We start from the raw sequence: 14508 nt of genomic DNA, 5'->3' as shown, positions 1-14508 counted from the left end.
TGAGAGGTAAAGGCTTTTTAAGCATCACGTGTAAAGCATGAGATAACTAGTTCGATATATGCCCTTTTCTATCAAATACCTCCCATTTTAAATAATCAAGTACAATTATGTATTTTCAGTTGAGCTAAGGACTCATTCAGGACTCTGAGTTAAGCACTCTTCGCCACGCCATGAAAACTGGGATCATTCTTTCAGCTCCTTTAAAATCAGTTGGAGATTCCTCTTCCGACACAGGAGGCCAGAAGGGCAACCCCCACTTCAGCTGTGGGTCCTGCTCAAACATGCTGATACGCGTAATTGGGCAACTGACTCAAGAAACAGGTTCACACATACAGGCCTTTAACATAAGTTCATATCTTCCTGTTGTCAATGTAAAGCGGTCTTAAAACGGGGCAAAAGGCACACATTTGCTAAAAGAAATCAATCTCCTTATTATAAAGTCTGCTTTCAAAAAATACTACTCTTTTCGGTATATAAATAAGCGTTCAGACAGTTACACAGGTTGCCGTTAATACCGAGAGAGGACACCGAAGCTCGTCGAAAGGCAAAACGGTGCGTCTTTGAAATCTTATTAGAACAATGTTTTCTATTTATTTATTATTTATGGATAGGACTAAATGAAATATAATTGTTGTTAATACAGTCTATTCTCCCAAGAGTCACGGCAGTCAAGATCATGGTATGGCATATTATTGATTATTATACGCGTCAAACGAGTATGTTTTAAAAAACGGATGGCTGAATCCTTATATTTTATTCTTAATATTAATATTTCCAAGTTGATTCTCCGGTAACTCCCTTTTAAAAAAATTATATCTGTTTAAAACATGCAGGCTTTAATTAAGCACATGAACTGTGTACGTGTGCGTGTGATGGCGCGTGAGCGTGCTCGTGTGTGTGTGTGTATAACTTGTAGCATTTTATATTTACATCTAGCTATCTAGCTATCAAACTGTCTATCTGTCTATCTATCTATCTACGTGTACGACGATTAATGTACAATGTTCATATGACTGAAGCAAGCAATAGTAGTTTTTTTTTCTGTTACCAAAACGGGTAATCCAATCAATTAAGTTTTGTCTAGGCGTCTGAAAATTCAACCAGGGTCTCTCCTCTGAGAATATTCAGGCATGGTTTAAAAGCGCAGGCAGGTTGTGTATTAGCTCTGACATAACAAGATGCCCGTATTCTGAACTACTTACAGAAGGGCCCGCTTGTGAAATGCGTACTTGTTTGAATCGGACTCTCACAGTAGCAGGGGATTCTCTGCAGGGTACGCCTGTTTTTAAAAGTCTGACATAAGGAAACATTTTTGCTTTATAAACTCTTATTTGTTACACCCGGGTGGAGCCAGACTCCAGGGCTGAACAGGGTCCAGGAGCTTACATCGATCCTCCCGGATGACTGAGCTTCTCACCCTATCTTTAAGAGAGAGCCCAGACACCCTGCGGAGGAAACTCATTTCAGCCGCTTGTATTCGCGATCTTGTTCTTTCGGTCACTACCCATAGCTCATGACCATAGGTGAGGGTAGGAACATAGATCGACTGGTAAATTGAGAGCTTCGCCTTGTGGCTCAGCTCCTTTTTCACCACGACAGACCGATGCAGCGCCCGCATTACCGCGGATGCCGCACCGATCCGCCTGTCGATCTCACGCTCCATTCTTCCCTCACTCGGGAACAAGACCCGAGATACTTGAACTCCTCCACTTGGGGCAGGATCTCGCTACCAACCCTGAGAGGGCACTCCACCCTTTTCCGGCTGAGGACCATGGTCTCGGATTTGGAGGTGCTGATTCTCATCCCAGCCGCTTCACACTCGGCTGCGAACCGATCCAGAGAGAACTGAAGATCACGGCCTGATGAAGCAAACAGGACAACATCATCTGCAAAAAGCAGTGACCCAATCCTGAGCCCACCAAACCGGACCCCCTCAACGCCCTGGCTGCGCCTAGAAATTCTGTCCATAAAAGTTATGAACAGAATCGGTGACAAAGGGCAGCCCTGGCGGAGTCCAACTCTCACTGGAAACGGGTTCGACTTACTGCCGGCAATGCGGACCAGGCTCTGGCAACGATCGTACAGGGACCGAACAGCCCTTATCAAGGGGGCCAGTACCCCATACTCTCGGAGTACCCCCCACAGGATTCCCCGAGGGACACGGTCGAATGCCTTTTCCAAGTCCACAAAACACATGTAGACTGGTTGGGCAAACTCCCATGCACCCTCCAGGACCCTGCTAAGGGTATAGAGCTGGTCCACTGTTCCGCGACCAGGACGAAAACCACACTGTACCTCATGAATCCGAGGCTCGACTATCCGACGGACCCTCCTCTCCAGGACCCCTGAATAGACTTTTCCAGGGAGGCTGAGGAGTGTGATCCCTCTGTAGTTGGAACACACCCTCCGATCCCCTTTCTTAAAGAGGGGGACCACCACCCCGGTCTGCCAATCCAGAGGCACTGTCCCTGATGTCCATGCGATGTTGCAGAGGCGTGTCAACCAAGACAGTCCTACAACATCCAGAGCCTTGAGGAACTCCGGGCGTATCTCATCCACCCCCGGGGCTCTGCCACCAAGGAGTTTTTTGACCACCTCGGTGACCTCAGTCCCAGAGATGGGGGAGCCCACCTCTGAGTCCCCAGGCTCTGCTTCCTCATTGGAAGGCATGTTAATGGGATTGAGTAGGTCTTCGAAGTACTCCCCCCACCGACTCACAACGTCCCGAGTCGAGGTCAGCAGCGCACCATCCCCACCATATACAGTGTTGACACTGCACTGCTTCCCCTTCCTGAGACGCCAGATGGTGGACCAGAATCTCCTCGAAGCCGTCCGAAAGTCGTTCTCCATGGTCTCCCCGAACTCCTCCCACGCCCGAGTTTTTGCCTCAGCAACCACCAAAGCCGCATTCCGCTTGGCCTGCCGGTACCTATCAGCTGCCTCCAGGTTCCCACAGGACAAAAGGGACCGGTAGGACTCCTTCTTCAGCTTGACGGCATCCTTCACCGCCGGTGTCCACCAACGGGTTCGGGGATTGCCGCCACGACAGGCACCGACCACCTTATGGCCACAGCTCCGGTCAGCTGCCTCAACAATAGAGGCACGGAACATGGCCCATTCGGACTCAATGTCCCCAACCTCCCTCGGGATGTGGTTGAAGTTCTGCCAGAGGTGGGAGTTGAAGCTACTTCTGACAGGGGGCTCTGCCAGACGTTCCCAGCAGACCCTCACAACACGTTTGGGCCTACCACGCCTGACCGGCATCCTCCCCAAACCATCGAAGCCAACTCACCACCAGGTGGTGATCAGTTGACAGCTCCGCCCCTCTCTTCACCCGAGTGTCCAAGACATGTGGCCGCAAGTCCGACGACACGACCACAAAGTCGATCATCGAACTGAGGCCTAGGGTGTCCTGGTGCCAAGTGCACATATGAACACCCCTATGCTTGAACATGGTGTTCGTTATGGACAATCCGTGACGAGCACAGAAGTCCAATAACAAAACACCGCTCGGGTTCAGATCGGGGGGGCCATTCCTCCCAATCACGCCCTTCCAGGTCTCACTGTCATTGTCCACGTGAGCATTGAAGTCTCCCAGCAGAACGAGGGAGTTCCCAGAAGGTATGCCCTCTAGCACCCCCTCCAGGGACTCCAAAAAGGGTGGGTACTCCGAACTGCTGTTCGGTGCATACGCACAAACAACAGTTAGGACCCGTCCCCCCACCCAAAGGCGAAGGGAGGCTACCCTCTCGTCCACCGGGGTAAACCCCAATGTACAGGCTCCAAGTCGGGGGGCAATAAGTATACCCACACCCGCTCGGCGCCTCTCACCGGGAGCAACTCCAGAGTGGTACAGAGTCCAGCCCCTCTCAAGGAGATTGGTTCCAGAGTCCAAGCTGTGCGTCGAGGTGAGTCCGACTATATCTAGCCAGAACCTCTCAACTTCGCACACTAGCTCAGGCTCCTTCCCCTTCAGAGAGGTGACATTCCACGTCCCAAGAGCCAGCTTCTGTAGCCGAGGATCAGACCGCCAAGGTCCCCGCCTTCGGCCACCACCCAACTCACACTGCACCCGACCTCCTTGGCCCCTCCCATAGGTGGTGAGCCCATGGGAAGGGGGACCCACGTTGCCTCTTCGGGCTGTGCCCGGCCGAGCCCCATGGGTGCAGGCCCGGCCACCAGGCGCTCGCCATTGAGCCCCACCTCCAGGCCTGGCTCCAGAGTGGGGCCCCGGTGACCCGCGTCCGGGCAAGGGAAAACGCCGTCCAAAATTGTTTTCCATCATAGGAGGTTTGTTTAACCGCTCTTTGTCTCATCCCTCACCTAGGACCAGTTTGCCTTGGGTGGCCCTACCAGGGACATAAAGCCCCGGACAACAGAGCTCCTAGGATCATTGGGACACGCAAACCCCTCCACCACGATAAGGTGGCGGTTAAAGGAGGGGATCCATAAATAATAAATAAATAGAAAACATTGTTCTAATAAGATTTCAAAGACGCACCGTTTTGCCTTTCGACGAGCTTCGGTGTCCTCTCTCGGTATTAACGGCAACCTGTTTAATGGACCTGTCTGAACGCTTATTTATATACCGTAAAGAGTAGTATTTTTTGAAAGCAGACTTTATAATAAGGAGATTGATTTCTTTTAGCAAATGTGTGCCCTTTGCCCCGTTTTAAGACCGCTTTACATTGACAACAGGAAGATATGAACTTATGTTAAAGGCCTGTATGTGTGAACCTGTTTCTTGAGTCAGCTGCCCAATTACGCGTATCAGCATGTTTGAGCAGGACCCACAGCTGAAGTGGGGGTTGCCCTTCTGGCCTCCTGTGTCGGAAGAGGAATCTCCAACTGATTTTGAAGGAGCTGAAAGAATGATCCCAGTTTTCATGGAGTGGCGAAGACTGCTTAACTCAGAGTCCTGAATGAGTCCTTAGCTCAGCTGAAAATACATAATTGTACTTGATTATTTAAAATGGGAGGTATTTGATAGAAAAGGGCATATATCGAACTAGTTATCTCATGCTTTACACGTGATGCTTAAAAAGCCTTTACCTCTCATGGACAGAGGGGCTGAGCGCTCACGAGCAGATACCCAGCAGGGGTGGGGCTTGGGAGCTTGCACACAGATGTGTGCAGGCGAGCGCGCTCCACGCAGCATCAGGGGCGGGCACACACAGCCCCTGTCAGTTCCTTTCTGTGTGCTTCAAGCACCCAGCTGTGTGAGGGAAAGACTTTTTCAGAGCAGCAGCTGCTAAAAGCAGGTCAGTTTGTCTTTCTGTGGGAAACCTGAATCACAGCTAAGGCTGTAAAAGGGCCTTTCTGTGAGAAGAAAGAATCAATGGCTAGAAACCTGCCTTTCTGTGGGGGAAACTGATTAACTGCTGGATCTGTAAGCTGGCTTAGATAAAAAGATTTTACAAATGATAAAGCAAAGGTTAGATAGATATTTTAATCTCGTAATGATGTTAAAGTAGTAGATAGAGCCGAAGAAGATGAACTGCTTTTTTTATACACAACTTTCAGAAGGGAGGGGACTTATTTGAACATGTTCCTTTCACCTGTCAGAGGCAGGCAATTCATGTCGGGACATGTCGATCGGGCCTCGGGTTCATGGCTAGTTCATTCTTTTGATCTAAAGGAACATGTCTGGACATGTCCTCGGGAGAAGAAGCAGGGAGGTGGGGGGCCAGCCAACAAACAGGTGTTGACAGACTGGGGGACCGACACCCGTCAAACTGCTCTTGACACTTTGCCTAACCAATCAGGAGGGTGGGGGCTTGGGGCGGGAGTCTGGGCGGTACCGATATCCATCAAACTGCTCTTGACACATTGCCTAACCAATCAGTTGGAGGGGCGGGAGTCTGGGCGGTACCAATATCCATCAAACTGCTCTTGACACTTTGCCTAACCAATCAGGTGGGGTCGGGGACAGGCTATAATTCACCAATCAACTGACAGGGGCGGGGTGCATCATTTAAATCCACCAATCAGAGGAAAGTGGCGGGGCCAACAAGTCATCAATCATCTTTGATTGACATTTTGACAGAATGACTGCTCTTGACACTTTGCCTAACCAATCAGGTGGGGTCAGGGAGAGGCTGTAATTCACCAATCAACTGACAGGGGCGGGGTGCATCATTTAAATCCACCAATCAGAGGAAAGGGGTGGGGCCAACAAGTTATCAATCATCTTTGATTGACATTTTGACAGAATGACCCTGACGTATTACTATGCTCCTTATAAAGTGCAACATTTGTCTTTTTATGCTTTTCCACAGAACCTTTGAAATAAAATGCAATCTTGAACTTATATAAGTAATTTTGCATATATTGTTCATGTGACATTTCTGTCACAATAATAAATTTACGCCATTGCAAACATTTCAAATATAATCTTTCCCACTGAATGCTACAATAGGGTTTGCTTTCTGGACTGCCATCACTATATTATAGGGTCAGGATGATAATAAAGGAGTGTCTCTTCAGGCATTATAGTTGATGACTAAGTCTGTGAGGACCCCACCTGGTAAGAATTCCAGTTGCCTAGGGCAGGTGTCATGTTTCTATGACGACCGAAGCAGGAAATGGAAGAAGAAAGAGAAGTAGAAGGGAAGGAGCACATTTATCTAACCCTAAGAAGACAGTGAGATCAAAATTCACACAGGGACGTCTGCTACTTGTGGGTGGCTACTCAGAGGATAAGGAACAGCGTGGCAAGTCCCCAAAAATAGGCAACGGTTTCATTATATGGCCCAGCGGTTCTACAGGTGCTCCCATTGGTGAGTCAGACTCCCTCTTGAATTCTTAAGGATAGAGAGAAAGCAACCATATTTGTCTGCTGTTTGTTTTTTTTCCCCACACCATACAATGAGAACTATAAGACCAGATTCATCATCATTTCACACGGACTATGCATAATCTTCCTCTTTCTGATCTCTGATCTCTTTTTCTTTATATGTGTGCATCATACCGGGGATTAAAGTTTGGCCAGTGTGGATAGGGAGGTTGGGGAGGGCGTCTGGGGAAAAAGGGATCACAAACGAGCACCCAGTCACCTTTCATGTATATCTTAAATGAGGAAAGTGTCTCACAACACATTCTCTATTCATAACTCTCTTACATTAAACTATTTAAGTTATTAATTTAGTTATTTAGTAGTTATTTATTATTTATCACATATATAATTTTATTATAGTGCACTATTTTGCACTAATTTAACATGATTTTATTGATATTTATAATGTCATGCATTATTGTTATTATCCTTTATATTCCGCTTAAATGCACAGCCATGGAGCTTACTTAGCAACTAAGCATTGGACAACATATTGTACTGTATGTAACATATTGTATATTAGAAACAAAATTTGACTTGACATTCGTGACTGAATAAAAAGTTTCTGTCATTTGTATAAAATCTACCCTTACTCAGCTTTCCCCTTTGCTCTTGTTAAAGAAATACAGTGGAACACACTATACTAATTCTGTCCTTAATTTTGTACTCCTCAGTCATGTCTTCTCTTAACCTCAGTCTGCTTAAGCTATACAGATTCAACTCTTTTAATGTTTCCTCCTAGCTCATAGCCCAACAGCACACTACAGTATATTCCAGCAGAAGCCTCACTGGAGCATTTAATAGCTTAATATTAGCATCTCTTGATTTGTCCTTCACATTGTGTTGTGTAACCTAAAATCCTATTAGCCTTCTTAATCAATTCCATACTCTCTCTGAAATTGGAAGATTCAGCTACAACTCCTCAGACCCTTTCATGAGATGTACTTTCAGTTTTCAAATTCAATTTTTGTGTATTGAAATCTGACATTTTCATTTTATCATCCTGACCAAAAGTAAGCTAACAGTGGAGTTGCAATACAGTAAATGCCCTTCTGGAATGCAGTTTGTTGTAAGCTACATTTGGTACCTCATAGAATGCTGTAATAATACTGTATCTGTTAACTAAAGTTTTTTAGTAATAATCATATTATACTATAATTTTAGTTAGTTGGCTATTTGTTGGTTGTTGAGATTTGAACAGTTACTTATACCTGAAAAAGAGTTTACCCAAAATAAAATGTAGTTTAAGTATTGGGAATTACTGTATAGTAAAAGTGTAATATAGCTTAACTTAGTTTTTCATTAGGATTTCAAATTTAATTTTTAGAAAGTAATCCCTTTGCCTAATTACATGGTGAACTAGTACCCAATCAAATGCTGGCCCTTACCTTGTGACTGTTGTTATTCTCTCTTGCAGGATATTACCCAGTTCTCTGTTAACTTGATCCGGAAAATGTGATCATTGAAAATATAAGAATGGAGGAAATCATTTAATTGTATTTGTTTTTGGTAGAAAACATTATCTTTACCAGACGTATAAAGTAGAAATTTAGCAGAAGAAGCTGAAAAAAATTAACAAATCACATCAAGGTCTGATACAATAGTGCCATTCTAGGAAGCAATACGTGCAGGAACTGAAAATCTATATTGATCTACTCAGTTAGCTAACAAAGCCAGACATAACAGACACAACATTTACCGCCACATAAAATTGCATTACTGCTGAATTTCACATTGAAGCACAATGGGAGGTGCAAAATATTGATATAACGTGTGCAGAAATATTTTTAAATGATAATTTGACCTCTTGTAGTATAACACAAAACACCATGCAAAAGAAAAATAAAGTATACAGCAAATATAGAATAGGCAGTGCCAGAAGTGTCAAGATGGGAAGTGATAGGTCACTGCAATCTTTGAGAAACTCTAAGAGTAAAGCAGCAGGATTTGTTGAAATGCAAATATCGTAATACAGAAATCAAACAAGTTTTATTGTTGGACCCCACGAAAGCCAGTGGGGAGCCACAAAAGGATCCACCTAAGAATGTGTGGCATGCTGCCCTTCCTTTCACTTCATTCTGTGACCAGAAGAAGCTGACCCAGTCCAATTTCCTACCAGCTACCACAGGAGGCTTCATCCTGACTAGTCCCCAAAAATAGGAAAACTGAATTAAAGTTAAAAACAAAACCGTAAATATTCCAAAATGACTTACAAGTGGCAGAAACTGAGGAAAATGTTGGCTTGTGATCTAAAAGTTAAGAAGGATTCTTCATAAATGAAAAATATTTGTTTATAAACAAAGAAATGACAAAGAAAGAAAGGCCCAAAAGAGCAGAAAGGGCAAGTCTAAAAAGCAATCCAAATCAAATACACCCCAAAACACAAATCCAAAAGACAAAACCCAATAACAGCAACACAAGAATAAAAAAATAATAATTAAAAAATGACAAAAACAATAAAACACAAAAACTTAAGATGATATATAAAAACTAATATAACCTATTTCTTTTCTGTGTAGGTATTTTTCCAAAACAAAACATACACTACTATGTGAAATTATTTAATTTATTTCTGGGCCCTAATAATTACCAAAATTATACCATCTACCAAACATTAAAAGTAAAATCTTACTTTGTTAATGCTAAGTGCCTAAGGTACTCTGGATGCGGGACCGAGGAGAGGAAAACTGCCAAGAGAGACTATACAGGTGCTGGTCATAAAATTAGAATATCATGACAAAGTTGATTTATTTCAGTAATTCCATTCAAAAAGTGAAACTTGTATATTAGATTCATTCATTACACACAGACTTATGTATTTCAAATGTTTATTTCTTTTAATGTTGATGATTATAACTGACAACTAATGAAAGTCCCAAATTCAGTAAATTAAAAACAGCAGGAGACCCAGAAACAGAAGAAAAAGGTAGCTAAAGTTTAATAAAAGTCTAAGCCAGTCTCAAGTTCATCATACAGCCTTCCACAGACTGAGCTGGAAGAGACAGGTGTAGGAATGCATCAGCTAGGACCTCACAATGCAGCATCTGACAGCAAATATGGGAGTGAAACTGTGAGTGAGGGGGGAAATGAGAACTTGCAGCTTTCAAGTGGCATATCTAAACTGAGCATGGCCTGTTTATCCCCGCTGTCAACTAGTACCAATACCGCCTGTGAGTCAACAGCATTAACTCCAATGAGATATGAACCCCTGCCTTTGGTGCACAGAAAAGATGGAAACAAGCTGTCTGACCTGAAGATATTAATTACTAAACATATAGTAAATATATGTGTTGTAAATAATGATATAAAGGATATAAAGAAAGACATAGCAGAATAAACAGTTTGAATCAGGACATAAAAGACCAGGGGCCTCATGTATAACGCCGTGCATAGAACTCACACTATAACATGGCGTAAGCATAAAAGCGGGAATGTGCGTACGCACAGAAAAATCCAGATGCAGGAATCTGTACGTATGCAAACTTCCACGTTCTTCCGCTACATAAATCCCAATCAGCGTGAAAAGAAACGCACATACACGCGCCTTCTGTCCTGCCCCAACACCTCCCAGAATTTTGCCTCTTTGAATATGCAAATCAATATAAATAGCCTTCTGTGAAAAGACAATGGGAAAAGCACAGGGGAAAATATAAGAATTTCAGCGAATACCAAGTGGACCAATACCAATTCCTGCCCTTACTTTTCTTTCTCCAAATACCCAATCGCCATACAATCAGCTCTGTAATAGACGTGAAGCTATTTGTAAGCTTAGAACGCTGATTCTTCAAAACTTTTAAGGAACATTGAAATATCTTCGTAGTACATGTTTAATTATTCTATCCGTCTATCCTTCCAGTGTCACATCAGCACCAGCAAAAATACAACGCAATGCAGGAACAATCCCTGAACTAGCTAGCGCTGCGGCACCGTGTCCTCACATGTTTAATTATTAACAATACAGATTATTTAAATGAAGTTAAAAGTTTTATCTGTATAATATAATCAACATATTTTGCTGCATTTCATCTTAAAAATGATATCGTCATCATATGTAAACACACGCTTTATAAAGTGGTACAGGTTGTGCAATATTATAACTGTAGTGCAAGTTTACAGTGAGGTAATTGTACTTATAAGTACAAACAGTTCTACAAGGAGCACTTGATGGACTGATTGAGTGTGTTTATAGTTCTTGGGATGAAACGTTTTCTAAACTGCGAAGTCCGTACAGGAAGGTCTGTGAAGCGTTTTGCCATGGCTAAGGCAGTGTCTGCTTCATGCTGTATACCGATAATTCTCTTTCCAATCAGCTGCTGCTGTGATTCCCCACTCAGATACAGTTATATAAATACTCTGAGTGGTGCAGTGAGAGTAATATGGAAAAAGATGATCTGCTGTGGCAACCCTTAACGGGAGCAGCTGAAAGAAGAAGAAGATGCAGTGAGAGTAACAACGCTAAAGCAGTTATGGTATTTGGAATACTATGGCTATTCCCTGGACCATTATATTGCTGCAGGTTAATTACAATCAGATGCGTTATACTAATAAACAATATGCAGTTAGTTTCAGTGTATTTATAAAGCCGCATCAGGAATGTGGATCTAAGAAAGAAAGGGTGACCACACAGGAACAGTAGCACTGCTTTGACGCTGGGTGCCGCCAGTCTGCAAAACCGAGCGGAGAAATTGCGTACGCCAGGGTATGAGGTAACGTGGAAATGTGCGTGGCTTTATGCCAATTTCTGTGCGTACGCACCGCTTATACATGAGGCCCCAGGAGGTAAGTTTAAGGAGTAGATTTTTTTTTCCTTCTTTATTTTGCCTTATACAATTTCTTGTACTGTATTAGGAATTTGTTAGTTTTCGCATACCCCTTGGGGTCAGAGCACAGGGTCAGCCATTGTACAGCGCCCCTGGAGCAATTGAAGGTTAAGGGCCTTGCTCAAGGGCCCAGCAGAGTAGGATCTCTTTTGGCAGTGACGGGGATTCAAACCGGCAACCTTCAGGATACCAGCGCAGATCCTTAGCCTCAGAGCCACCACTCCACCCCAAAAAATGTAGCAAAAACCGATAGAAAAATACAGGAAAATATCAGCAAAATTGAAGAAAAAATCAGAGTGCTGACCTGGAAGCATTTAAGCAGACATTTCAAAATCTGCTCAATCCTGAACAATACGGTTTTACCACGTCATAGCACATGTGGCATGCATTATTTCTCTGAATGCAGATTATAGTACAAATAGTTTATTCATTCAACATTAGTATTTGGCATAAACCATATGAGGATAGATTCAAAGCCAGTAGCAGTCTCAATCATAGCCTTGTACTTATTTCATATTCCACAAAGCCATCCAGTGGAATCAAGATAAATATTTGGGTCTGGCTTATAGCAGTTTGGCTAATAAATTCTCTTAACCCTTGGTGCAGTGTCTGGATTTTCTGGTCACTTTACAATATGAATTTATTTCAATTACTGGACCTGGGCACAAAGTCCTTTCCATCCTGCAGCACGGTGTTTCTCAGGCATTGTCCGCCACACAGCTGAATGAAATTGGCCATCCCTTAATTTGAAGAATCTCTTATTGTATAGACTGCCGTTCTGTACAGCTGTTTTCCAATGGCAGTTTTCAGTTTTTTGTCCATTGTCCTGTGTCTTTGGTGTGGAATAGGTTGGGAAGCTCCAGCCCAGGGACTGGTTTTCGAATTTTTCCTGTAATAGATAGCTTTACTATAACGGATGGTGTCTTTAGAACTGAATAGAGTCAGCAGACCCGTGAATGTCTCTGGCTGTATTGAGACAGGATGTCAAGAACATCAGTCATCAATAATCCTTGCATTCTTGGTATGCCTGTTAATGCTAATGTTAATGATGGCACTTTTTCTTTGTCTGGAATTATGCTTACCAATATTTTTCTTACTGCCAGTTCATTTACAGTCTGCCACTGTAAAACATCTGTTACTTCATTTGTTAACCAATCAACTTATCTCAGCACTACAGAGATCTCTATTTCTGGTTCAAGTTTTTTTTTTTGTCATTCCTACTCCACTCTTTAGGTTGTTTTGCTCTGCCATCAGTAAATACTGTAGGTCTCGGCTTGTGTTTCAATAAGAACTAATGCAAAATTACAAAATTTTGGACTGTGTTAACTCTTTAAATGTTTTTTGTCCAAATTCTACCTAAAATATCTTTACAATTCATGTATAGTCACTCCCCTCTCACTTCTTTTATTACTCTTACTTCAGTAATGCTTATTTCAGTTATGCTTCTCAACAGCAAGTTTTTTATTTTCTTCTGTAAATTTCTATCTCCTTTGTATCAAATACTTCAATTCTCTGTTCTCTTGGTTTACTCCGATCTTCCATTAGCTGACTGCACTTTGATTACTGAAATAATTTTTGTCTGCTTTACTAGCATGAACTTGAATTCAATCAAATGCCACCTTTCTCTTTTTATATGTATTTGTATAATTTTGGTAATTTTCTTTATTCTCTCTATTCTGAACTCCAGTCCTCCTGATAGTTCAAAGCAATACCCACGCAATCATTCCACATACATCCACACATTCATGCTCTCCCTTTCAAATCACACACTCTCACTTTTTTATTCTTTTCTCTGTGTCGTGACCTATGAACACACCTCCTTTCTTGATATACTTCCTCAACAAAAAGAAGGTAGTGTTTCACAGGATTTATAACCTGCCAATTCAGTCCTTTGCTTTAATAAATAATTTAACAAAGTGGTATCTACAGAATTTTTGTATGCCAGTTCAGTACTTTGCTTTTTATATATATAGTGCCTTTCACAAAGTGGTATCCACAGGACTTTGCCTAGCAATTCAGTCCTTTTTTATATAGAGCCTTTTACAGCACCATTCACAAAGTGGTATCCGTAGGACTTTGTCTATCAATTCAGCCCTTGGCTACATCACCTTATATAGCACTTTTCAAAAAGCAGTATCCATTGATCTTTGCCTACCAATTCAGCCTTTTGCTGTAGCACTTTATATAGCACCATACAGTGCCAAAGCAAAATGGTATTCAAATGTCTTCTGTTCTACACATACACTCTGCACACACTCTCAGTTTTCACATGCACTCACCTGAAACTAGTGGCTTGACTTTTTGTTTTTAGGTCTTTAAGTTTGGATAGACCTATCAGAGTGTCCCAATACTGCTGGCAGTAAGCTGCATAAACTTTTCTATATTAAAGGAAAAACTTGCTTGACACTGATGGACACTGTTTGTGAAGCTCAAGCAGTCTGCCTCCAGCAGGTCTAGCCATATTATTCTCTTTTCCATTTTTTTCTTGTGGTTGTCAAATTCTGTCGTAGAACCAAGTTCCAAACCAATAATATCTAAAGCCAGGAAAGCACACAGAGTCCAAAAGTCTTCTGGTTTCTGTTTAGACTTTTATTAAAAATAATAAAAAGCCATGCTTTATCCACAAAAAAAGCTGCTGTTCCTTACACAAAGATATTTTTATACATACCTTAACATAGACAAGAAACTTTGATACACCTGGGTCCTCATGAATAACGCTGTGCGTAGAATTCACACTAAAACATGGCGCATGGACAAAAGTCAAAATGTGTGTACACACAAAAAAATTCAGATGCAGAAAACTGTACATAAGCCAACTTTCACTCACTTCCGCTACAAAAATCCCAGTCTGCG

The sequence above is a fragment of the Erpetoichthys calabaricus genome, chromosome 7 (assembly GCF_900747795.2).
Source record: "Erpetoichthys calabaricus chromosome 7, fErpCal1.3, whole genome shotgun sequence".
NCBI classification, from domain to species: domain Eukaryota; kingdom Metazoa; phylum Chordata; class Cladistia; order Polypteriformes; family Polypteridae; genus Erpetoichthys; species Erpetoichthys calabaricus.
This window is presented reverse-complemented; position numbering follows the sequence as displayed.